This window comes from Cervus canadensis, chromosome 8, assembly GCF_019320065.1.
Source record: "Cervus canadensis isolate Bull #8, Minnesota chromosome 8, ASM1932006v1, whole genome shotgun sequence".
Taxonomy (NCBI): Eukaryota; Metazoa; Chordata; class Mammalia; order Artiodactyla; family Cervidae; genus Cervus; species Cervus canadensis.
In genome coordinates this window covers 78,702,262-78,713,376 of record NC_057393.1, presented here as the reverse complement: position 1 = coordinate 78,713,376, position 11,115 = coordinate 78,702,262, and the positions used below count along the sequence as shown (strand labels likewise).

Below are 11,115 nucleotides of genomic sequence, written 5' to 3'. Positions count from 1 at the left end.
ACCTACAGTTCCAGTCTCAGACATACCCAAACCGAAGGATGTTCTACTAGAACAAGAACTAGCACTAGATGACCTACTAGCACTCCTCAAGACTTTCAAGGAAAGCAAGATAGAAAACTAGACCAGAAGAGATTAGAAGTAATGTCTAAATGCAGTGGATTGGAGCCTTGGAAAGAAAAAGTAAAGATTAGTGAAATCTGCGTAAAGTCTAGATTATAGTTTATAGTAATTTACCAATGTTCATTTCCTAATTTTGACAAATGTACCACAATAAAGTAAGATGATAACAGGAGGGGAAACTGAAAAGTAGGAGGGGTATAGGAAAACTCTATAATCTCTACAACTTTTCTGGAAATCTAAAATTATTCCAAAATAAAATTTTATTTAAACAACAACAAACATGACAACAAAACAAAGAAGTTTAAGTATTGACCTCAAAATGCCCATGCCAAGAAGAATAATGTGAACAATGATTATCTTAATAAAGTTCTGATAATGTGGGAAAAGCAAGTACCCTATGTGAGACTAATAGCAACTAAATTTGAGAATCCTTGTTCCAACTGTTTGAAAGCTCTGTCACTAGATCATGTGATCGAATTGGATTCTCTGATTTTGACCAAATATTTCTCTTTCTGTTGAAGTGGAAAGAGGAGGAGGCTTCAGGAAGTGAATATCAGGTCTTTGAACTACTTACTACACAGGCCAGTGATCTGTATCAGTAGTGGAGAACACTGAGGGTTGTGGACATTTAATTTTTCTTATTTTTACCTGATAGGCTCCTCGGGCATATTTAGGAAACCACAGGAGAACTCAGGATCAAATCAGCACTGGCTTGTAGTGGGAAATAGTATTGACAGTAAGGAGATATCCATTTCAGCAATTTAAGCAGGTTCCAAAGAAACAATGAAAGTGTATGCTTTGCATGTTCAGTGGTTAATGCTTCCACATCACAGCACATAGAGAGAATTTAATGCACATTTATTGACTAAAATGGCTTAATGTCTTTCAGTAGTCGCTGCAAGAAATTAGAAAAAGAATTTTCTGACCCCGAATCACAAAGACATCACTAGTGAGATAAAATGGCAGAATGCACTTAAGAAACTTGAAAATATGTACAGAGTGGCATGTTAGAAATACATAATAATGTGCCATTTGTACTACTTCAACCAGTCTTTGAAATTATGTGCTGTTTTATGGGAGAATGAAGAAATGCTCTTAAGATGAAGAAAAGGTACTTTTTTTTTTGAGGATTTAATTGCACTTCCTGTGGTACAGAGGTATTTTCAGAGAGCACAAACTTTCCTTTTAACATATCAGTGAAAAATACACTTTCTTAGAGCTTAAGAATTCTTGCCATCCCCTGGGAAGTGTGGTAGGACACTGGAAAACTTTATTCCAAAGGCCAAACCCATCTTGGCAGATGATATCCTGGCTTATGTTTTCTGGAGGAGAAACAAAATGAAAATACATCGGAGAGAGGAGAGGAGGAGAGAGAATGATTAGGAATGAGTGGTGAGCTGTGAAGCAGGAAGAACCGATGGTTCCAAAGGAGAATGAAGGGTCAGCCTTTCATCAGGGAAACTGGTCCTGGCCTCAGAGTAGGTCTGGAAAGGACAAGGAGCAAGGAAAATACTTTGAGAAGAATTGGGCCAGGACCTCGCCAAAGAAAATATTTTATAAAAGTTAAACAAAGAAAAAGATATCCGGGATTTGTCATTCCCCCTGGAGCCTTTTGTGTTTTGAGCTGAGAAAAAGAGGATTGAGGCAAGGTAGGTTCACCACAAATAGCAGCTCTCATAGAATGCCCACTCTCCAAATTTCTGAGCACTTTGAGCAAACAGGGCAAATGTGGGAAGCTGGAGGGATGGAAGATGTAACCCCAGGATGAAAGGATTCACAACGGATTAATTTACCAGCCGTGAACTAAGCATTGTAGAATTTGCATTCCCAGATCCCGACCATAATGGAAAAATCTCTCATGATCAGAGATAAGACCTAATAAGCTAAGTGGTGTCCTTTTTTCACTTATTGGCATGTTTTTTTACATACAAAAAGCTGTATATAATTAATGTATACAATTTGACAAGTTTGAAGCTAAGTATACATCCATGAAACCATCAGCACATCTCTGCTATAATTTACTCATAAGTTCCAAAATTTCCTTCTGTCCTCTTTTGTTATTTTGTAATAAGAACACAGAACATAAATTTATCCTCTTAGAAATGTTAAAAATAATATGTGATTCTTTACAGGTCAGGTAACTGAGTTAAATGGAGGACTGAGGGCTAAATGATTCTGTCAAGTGTATGGAAACACGGGCGAAATCAGAATAACAAGATGAGAGTCCAGTGGGTATGAGTCAGTGGCTTCCTTTGGGACAAACTGAAAGAAGGTAATTTCTTTTAAAAATTAACTAAAAACTTGATTCCTTGATTCAAAGTATCCTGCTATCCCCCCCCCACCCACCTTTTTGAAGGCAATTTGGCTTGCTTAAAAACTCAAGGAAAGGCTATATATTTTTTAAAGTTTTTTAAAATTAATTTAATTGGAGGCTAATTACTTTACAATATTGTGGTGGTTTTTGCCATACATTCACATAAATCAGCCATGGGTGTACATGTGTCCCCCATCCCGAACTCCCCTCACACCTCTCTCCCCATCCCATCCCTCAGGGTCATCCCAGTGCGCCAGCCCTGAGCACCCTGCCTCATGCATCCAACCTGGACTTGGGATCTGTTTCACCTATGGTAATATACATGTTTCAATGCTATTCTCTCAAATCATCCCACCCTCACCTTCTCCCTCAGAGTCCAAAAGTGTGTTCTTTATATCTGTGTCTCTTTTGCTGTCATCATTACCATCTTTCTAAATTCCATATAAATGCATTAATATACTGTATTGGTGTTTTTCTTTCTGACTTACTTCATTTTGTGGAATAGGCTCCAGTTTCATCCACCTCATTAGAACTGATTCAAATGCATTCTTAATAGCTGAGTAATATTCCGTTGTGTATATGTACTGCTGCTGCTGCTGCTAAGTCACATTAGTCGTGTCCGACTCTGTGCGATCCCATAGATGGCAGCCCACCAGGCTCCCGTCCCTGGGATTCTCCAGGCAAGAATACTGGAGTATATGTACTACAGCTTTCTTATCCATTCATCTGCCAATGGACGTCTAGGTTGCTTTCATGTCCTGGCTATTGTAAACAGTGCAGCGATGAACATTGGGGTACACGTGTCTCTTTCAATTCTGGTTTCCTCTGTGTGTATGCCCAGAAGTGGGATTTCTGGGTTGTATGGCAGTTCTTTTTTTTTTTTTTTTCCATTTATTTTTATTAGTTGGAGGCGAATTACTTTACAATATTGTAATGGTTTTTGTCATACATTGACAGCCCTCAGATTGGGAGAAAATAATAGCAAACAAAGCAACAGACAAAGGATTAATCTCAAAAATATACAAGCAACTCCTGCAGCTCAATTTCAGAAAAATAAGTGACCCAATCAAAAAATGGGCCAAAGAACTAAACAGACATTTCTCCAAAGAAGACATACAGATGGCTAACAAACACATGAAAAGATACTCAACATCACTCTATCAGAGAAATGCAAATCAAAACCACAATGAGGTACCATTACACGCCAGTCAGAATGGCTGCTATCCCAAAGTCTACAAGCAATAAATGCTGGAGAGGGTGTGGAGAAAAGGGAACCCTCTTCACTGTTGGTGGGAATGCAAACTAGTACAGCCGCAATAGAGAACAGTGTGGAGATTTCTTAAAAAACTGTATGGCAGTTCTATTTCCAGTTTTTTAAGTTCTCTACACTGTTCTCCATAGTGGCTGTACTAGTTTGCAGCCCCACCAACAGTGTAAGAGGGTTCCCTTTTCTCTGCACCCTCTCCAGCATTTATTGTTTATAGACTTTTTGATAGCAGCCATTCTGACTGGTGTGAGATGTTACCTCGTTGTGGTTTTGATTTGCATTTCTCTGATAATGAGTGATGTTGAGCATCTTTTCATGTCTTTGTTAGCCATCTGTATGTCTTCTTTGGAGAAATGTCTGTTTAGTTCTTTGGCCCATTTTTTGATTGGGTCATTTATTTTTCTGGAATTGAGCTGCAGGAGCTGCTTGTATATTTTTGAGATTAATTCTTTGTCAGTTGCTTCATTTGCTATTATTTTCTCCCATTCTGAAGGCTGTCTTTTCACCTTGCTTATAGTTAAGGAAAGGTTATATTAAGTCATAGTGGAGCTTCAACACTAAGTTTTACTAATCCATCATCATTTGCTGACTAACCACCACATCTCAGGCACTGTAGGAGGCACTGGGAATATTCAGGCAAACAAGAAAGAACATCATCTCTGCTTTCCGAACTTGTAGTTGTCACTCAATTAGCAACAGAATCTTTGAGAATGACAGATTTTCGCTCTCGTTTCAGAGTCTGTAGAAAGCACGTCTCACTGCTTTCTGGCAGCGGGTATCTGGAATTCTGACTTAATCATATGCAAGGACAGGCAAGTGTTAAAACTTGGAGAGTAGGTGTGAGTTATAAGAAGATGAAACAAATGCCTCTATCCATCTCCACTAAAAACACAGACATGTTGGAACTGTGCAAACAGTAAGAACAATTCTACTAAACTTGACCACTCTCTGACATTTTAGAGTATATCACTTCTGGAGATCACTGCTCTTTTAAATAAAACTGTGGGAGCTTGTGAAATTATTTATCCTCTGAGCCTCAGTTTCCTAAAATTGGGATTTCTACCCTACAGAGTAGTCATTTGACTAAGTATAATATCAGTCTAGTGCTGGGTACACAGTTGATCTTCAAAACAGTTATTCCCCCCCCCCTTTTTTTTCCATTTTTCACAGTTAATGGCTGGCTGATGAAATGGCAATTCTTCTGTATGTGGAAATATTCATACCTGAGGAGCTGGAATGAGCAGTTCTTGACAGAGACGATACAGAGACAAATCAGTCATCAGGAAGGATTAGAACCCATCTGAACTGTCTTCCATCTCTGAGATCTATAAAAGCCTTGATTGGATGTTGCCATGGATCTGTGGTTCCTTCTTTCTTAATAAATGAGTGTAGACACCCAATCTACTTTAGAGGTTCAGACGGTCCTAGTTGTTTATTAAGCATCTGATGTGGGAGGCACATTCCAGGTGTCCTCCAATACATTATGTCATTCAATCCTTCCAACACCCTAGCAGGAAAGGGATTCTAAAGATGTGAAGGAAGGCTCAGCAATATAAAAATTCAATGTAAATTCAGTATAGCAATATTTAATGTTATAAAAAATCAATATCAACTCAATGAGTGAGGAGTGAAGAGTCTGAACTCAAGGCTTCCTACTAATTCAAATCCACATCTTTCCCTCTCTTCCATATTCAAGTTAAGATATGGTTAAACTGGAACCTGACTTATTTGGCAGAAGGGGCCATAGGTAAATGGGTATTTTTAAACTTTCAGCCCTTGGTGACTAAATTCTGCACATCCTCTGCTAACTGCATGTCAGAAGAGCCACCTGTGTTTCCTGCTATTGCTGAGGCTACTTGGACAGCATTTTACTCACTGGGTGCTGGAAGCACAGGTGTGGGAACTAGAGTAGAAGCCAAAAATCTAATGATTTTGAACTTCCACAGAACAGGGCTCTGGGCTCTAAAACCTTCAACTGAAGACACAGTGAAAATAATGAGAAGCAGTTGCATTGTTTTCTATCATTTTTAGGTTTTAGAGGGGGTGCAGGGAAAAGGGGGTCACTGTAAATCATGTATTTTGTAAGTTACGAGTGTATTAGAAAAGACTTTTAAATATTTGTCGTGTCATAGTTGAATATGAAATGTAAGTTGCATTTAAATTTTCTCATCAAGCCTGAAGAAAACAATTTTGCCCCGAGGTATCCATCTGTAAGTTTAGCAACAGGCACCAAATGTATTTCATCACAAACTGGAGAGATAACCCATAAAACAAGGGTGCTCTGGCAGACAAGATAATTCTGATGAGGTCAACCATGGATGGGAAGAGTTCCTCTGCGAGCCTTTGTAGCCCACTGACCCAGAAAGGAAGAGAAGGGGACGACAGAGGATGAGACAGTTGGATGGCATCACTGACTCAATGGACATGAGTTTGAGCAAGCTCTGGGAGTTGGTGATGGACAAAGAGGCCTGGCATGCTGCAGTCCATGGGGTTGCAAAGAGTCGGACATGATTGAGTGACTGAACTGAACTGACCCAGAAAGGAAGCTCAATATAAAGCTCTCTTTTCCTAAGTGACCAACAGAAGCTGACAGAGTTGAAAACAAAGGAAACCGCTCTCTTCTCAAAGGTCAGCTGGACTCTGGTTGCTAAACCCACAACATCCAGCAGATTATTTAGACACTATTTTGCATATTGAACTCTAGCTTTGCATTAACATCTGAAGCACAGAAGGCATTATGTGTTGAAGATAAAACACCCAAACAAAATATTCTTTGCTACCTCTGTGTAAGAAGTAAATAAATCCTACTTCTGTATTTGCTATGATCTGTGTATTGCTGGAACCTTGTGCAGTTACTATGGAAATACCAGGTCCCCAAAGAGCTATAATTCTGCTAGTGCTGCAAAATGAGCCCACTTAGTACTGTGAACTGATTGATCTCTGCCCTGTAATTTGGTAGAAGGCTCAAAGGCCTCCAATCTTACTGTTCTTATGAAAAGCAGTTGGCTCAAATAGCTTGTATTGGAGAAATATTAAAGAAATGCAGTGGTTTAGCTTACAGCTAGAGCATATATTTAAGGCAGCATATTTCTTTAGAATTATAATATCAAATGATGCCTCATTTCTATTGGAAATTTCTGAATGTGAGGTGGTTAGCCAGCCTCAATTGGTAATGTGCCACTGATTTTATTTCTCAATGAGAAACTATCATTTGTTATCCACTGCATATTTATTCTAAGGCTCCAAGGTAAGCAGAGAAAAAATTTCTTAGTGTCTAGGTCACACTGAATTGGCTAGGAGATCACAGAAACAAACTGAGTTGTTACCAGATTTTATATTTTCACCCTTTGAAATATGTGTAAACTTGTTCTTACTGCACTTTTCATCAGAGGAATTGACATGTAAATTATACACCACAGGGATTTGAATATTAGAGAGTTGAGATCTACTTTTCCCTATTTGCTGATGGGCAGTAAGTTGTCAGGGAGGCAAAGAATCCTGCCAGGGAATGGGAGGCAGGTGTGCAATGTTCTGTTTCAGGTTGTATTGTTTCCTTCCATACCTAGGCTACCCAATTACTCTCCAATGTCTTCAACATCCTTCCTACTTACTTTAAAGACGTAATCCTTCTTTGCTCGCCATTTTATCACAGCTCCCCCAGCCCCTAGCCCCCACCCTCAGATACCTAACACACACCTATTCAGAGTCTACTTTCGATAAGTCCCAGATCAGACTGCAAGTTCTTTGAGATGCTGACTCAGCTGGTACAGCTAACACCATTAAAATGTCCATATAACAAACTTTTTTCCAAACCACTAAGCTACTTACATTCCATGGCATTCTTTGATTTTTCCTCAATGAATCCAATAGCCTTTTTTAGTTTTCAGTCTTAGCAATATCTCTGCATCACTTAGCATCATTCACCAGACCTCTCTTCCCATGTCTTATAATTCTGCCCTCTCCTGCTTCCCCTTAAGTCTCTTAATCCTTCTTTGGTCCCATATTGTCTTCCCTTCCCCTCCACAATGTTTGATCATTCACTCATGAAACAAACATTTATGTGGCACTTACCATGGACCAGGTTAGGTGCCGAGGATCTGCAGATTAACACAATGATGAATAAAGGTGTGTTCCCCTCCATCAAGAAGTTTACAGGCTAAAGTAGAAGAAAGGTCAGCAAATCCACAATTTTAGTTCGAAAATTCCTTTTGAGAGCATATAGGAAGAGCTTCTAAAATCCAGGTAGGAGAGGAGCCAAGGAAGGCTTCCTAGAGAAGGTGACCCTTAAGTTGCATTTTGATGAAGGGGTAAAACTTATTCAGTTGATGGAGGGAGTGTTTTTCAGGCACAAGGAACAGAATGTAACAAGACATAAATACTTAGAATGTAATGCTGGGGAAATAAGGAGCTTGTGGATTGGGAGGCAAGGGTGGTGTAGTGGAGAAGATTACAGTCCCTGAAATTGGATATGGAATTGGATCCTGGCCATATGACCATGGACAAATTGTTTAATCTCTGAGAGCCTCAGTTTGGTCATCTATAAAATGGGAATAGTAAAACTACCTTGTGGTGTACTGGGGAGTAGTTAAGTGTTAAATAACATAAAGCACCTGCATCAGACCCAATAAATTTTAACTATGATTATTATGGTGATGGTGATGTGATGGTTAATTTTATGTGTCAGCCTGGCTGGGCCACAATGCCCAGACATTTAGTCCAACATTATATTAGATGATTTTTGTGAAGGTATATTTTGGACAAGATCAACATTTAAATTTGTGAATCTGAGTAAAGCAGATTTCCCTTTACAATGTGGGTGGGACTCAGTCAATCAGCTGAAGGTCTTAAGAAAACACAGACTGACCTTCCCTGAACAAAAAGGAATTCTGCCAGGAGATTCCTTGAGTTTCCAGCCTGCTGGCCTACCCATCGGATTTTGGACTCATCAAGCCCCTCACAATTGTGTGAGCCAATTCCTTAAAATACATCTCTCTCCCTACACACACACACACACACACACACACACACACACACACAGATGGCTCTGTTTCTCTGGAGAATTATGATTGATACAGGCTTACCTGAACCCCTAACTGCCTACCTGAAATATCCACTTAGATATCCAACAGGCATTTCTAGATTAATATATCCTAAACTGAGCTTCAGATATGCTCCCCTCCAAACCCTTCTCTTCTTGCAATCTGTCCTATCCTAGTAAATATCAAACTCCATTCTTACAAGTGTTTGAGTCCCAAACCTTGATGTCCTTCTGGATTTGTCTTTGTCTCATATCACACATCTGATTCACTGGCAAGGGCTGTTAGCTCTACATTCAAAACACATCCAGCTTTCAACCACTTTTCACCATCTCCACCACTAATTCTCATGGTCCAAACCACCTGGATTATTATACCTTTTGAAATAGTCTTTCCTCATTCCCTTCTCAGAAACCAGAGAGATCCTGTCATTCTCTGCTCAAAACCCTCCAGCATCTCTGTGAGGGAAAGGGCTGAAGTCCTTACCTGGCCCACAAGGCCCTATACAGTGTAACCCCTTCCCTCTTGCTTCATCTCCTACTACCTTCTTGCTCAGTGTTCTTGGCCAATCTGTCCTCCTTGTTGTTCCTGGATCTCACTCATCGCAGTGGCCTGAGGGCCATTCCACTTGCATTCCCTCTGACTGGAATGCCTTCCCCCAGATTTCCACATGGATCTCCCCTTCTCTCCTAAAGGTCTCAACTCCAGGCAGTGAGGCCTTCTCTGAAAATCCCCTCTAAAATGGCAAATTCCATCTTCCAATACCCTCTCCACATAGAATTCCTATCCTCCTTCTTTATTTTTCTCCTTAGCACTTATTACCGTCTCACTTCCTAGATTTTACTTATTACCTTCTTTACTTGTCTCTCCCCACTAGAATTGGGCTGCATGAGAGCAGAGGTCTTAATGTCTTTCATTCAGTGCTGCATCCCCAGTGCCTAGAACAGAATCTGGCACGTAATAGGAGCTCAATAAATATCTATAAATATCTGTTATGTGGTCAAATGATCAAATGATGATTAGGAGGAGCAGCTAACAGAGAGGTAGGGTCTTTGTGTTATTTGTGGTATGGGAACATGTCCATCTCTCAGATCTCCTAATCTCAGAAAATCCAATACCTCAATGTTGGGCCAATCTCCCCTATTTTTTATTTATTTATTTATTACCAAGAATGCTTACTTAAAATGCTGATGGCTACATCTTAATTCTGGAGATTCTGATTCAATAGTTTGGGGTAAGCCTGTAAATCTTCATTAAAAAAAATGACATTGATGGAAGTGTTCCTTGGGTCATACCTTGGGAAACACTGATTAGGACTGAGTCCCAAACTGTATAAGCCATGTTTGCCTCCCAGATGTATTTTATTTGGTCCAGGAAGTACTGGTTTACAAAATACTTAAGTATATTATTTATCAATATTTGAAAATTAAATAGTTCCTCTATCATCCTTATTTGCATATTTCTATTTTAATTTGATGACCTGACAATGCTGGACCTGTATTTTTAGATGGCAATAATTGGCTAAAGCTGGATGACAGCTGCAGATTTATTTTAAAGAGCACACATCTAACGGCTGACTCCAGGTTACCACAGATACCACCCTCCTCATTATGTCTTAAACAATGCATTCATCTATATTACTCACAAAGCCTCAGAATGCATTTGAGTCTGGGACCCCTTTCCTAACCAAATGAAGCCCAGGATGGGACTGGTGTCAGGTCAGCATAAGTCTATACAAATTCTCAAAAAGTATGTTGGCCACTGTTTGAATCCAAGAATCCCCAGACAGGAAATACAAACACCATTTCTGCAAGGAGCATGAGGGAAATTGCCTTTTTCTTATTTCGCTGATGATTCTGTTCCAAAGGAAACATTAGCCACTGGGTAATTTCTACATCAGATTTTTAATACCTTAGTCCATCATTTTACTAGTAAGGAGCAATTAGATTTATATAAATATGTACACTGGGTTTTCATCATTCTTCCATGAGAAATGAGTGATCAGTTCTTGGCTCCTCAGAACTCCAGTCATCTCACCAGAAGACAGACAGACATGCATCAAGAATCATGCTCCAGAAGGAATACTCTGACTGGATAGACATCTACTCTGTATCAGAGTTCTCTCTGAGGACACTCTCTTATGGTCAGCTCAGCACTTCAATTTTGGTTGTGATCTGGGCTGTGCCACTCAAGTGTAATCCAACTCAGTGGTAAGTAAATTGATCCATTTGCCTCAAGAGTGGATTAAAAGAAAACAGGCGACTGCACTTTGGAGAGACCAATATAAAGACACATAAACCCCAGTCTGGGAGCCCTAGACTCTGAGAGAGTTGCAGTTGTATGGCAGTAGGAGCCACAGCTGTGACCATTACTGGCAG

At 39.7% G+C, this 11,115-nt stretch overlaps 1 long non-coding RNA gene across 1 annotated transcript; it reads left to right on the top strand.

The window, feature by feature from the left end:
• The first annotated feature begins 1,534 nt into the window (after positions 1-1,534).
• LOC122446551 lies at positions 1,535-6,116 on the top strand. The gene is made up of 3 exons (XR_006270897.1): positions 1,535-1,769; positions 2,253-2,392; positions 4,872-6,116. It is a non-coding gene; the product is annotated as an uncharacterized LOC122446551 (long non-coding RNA).
• The last annotated feature ends 4,999 nt before the right edge of the window (positions 6,117-11,115 follow it).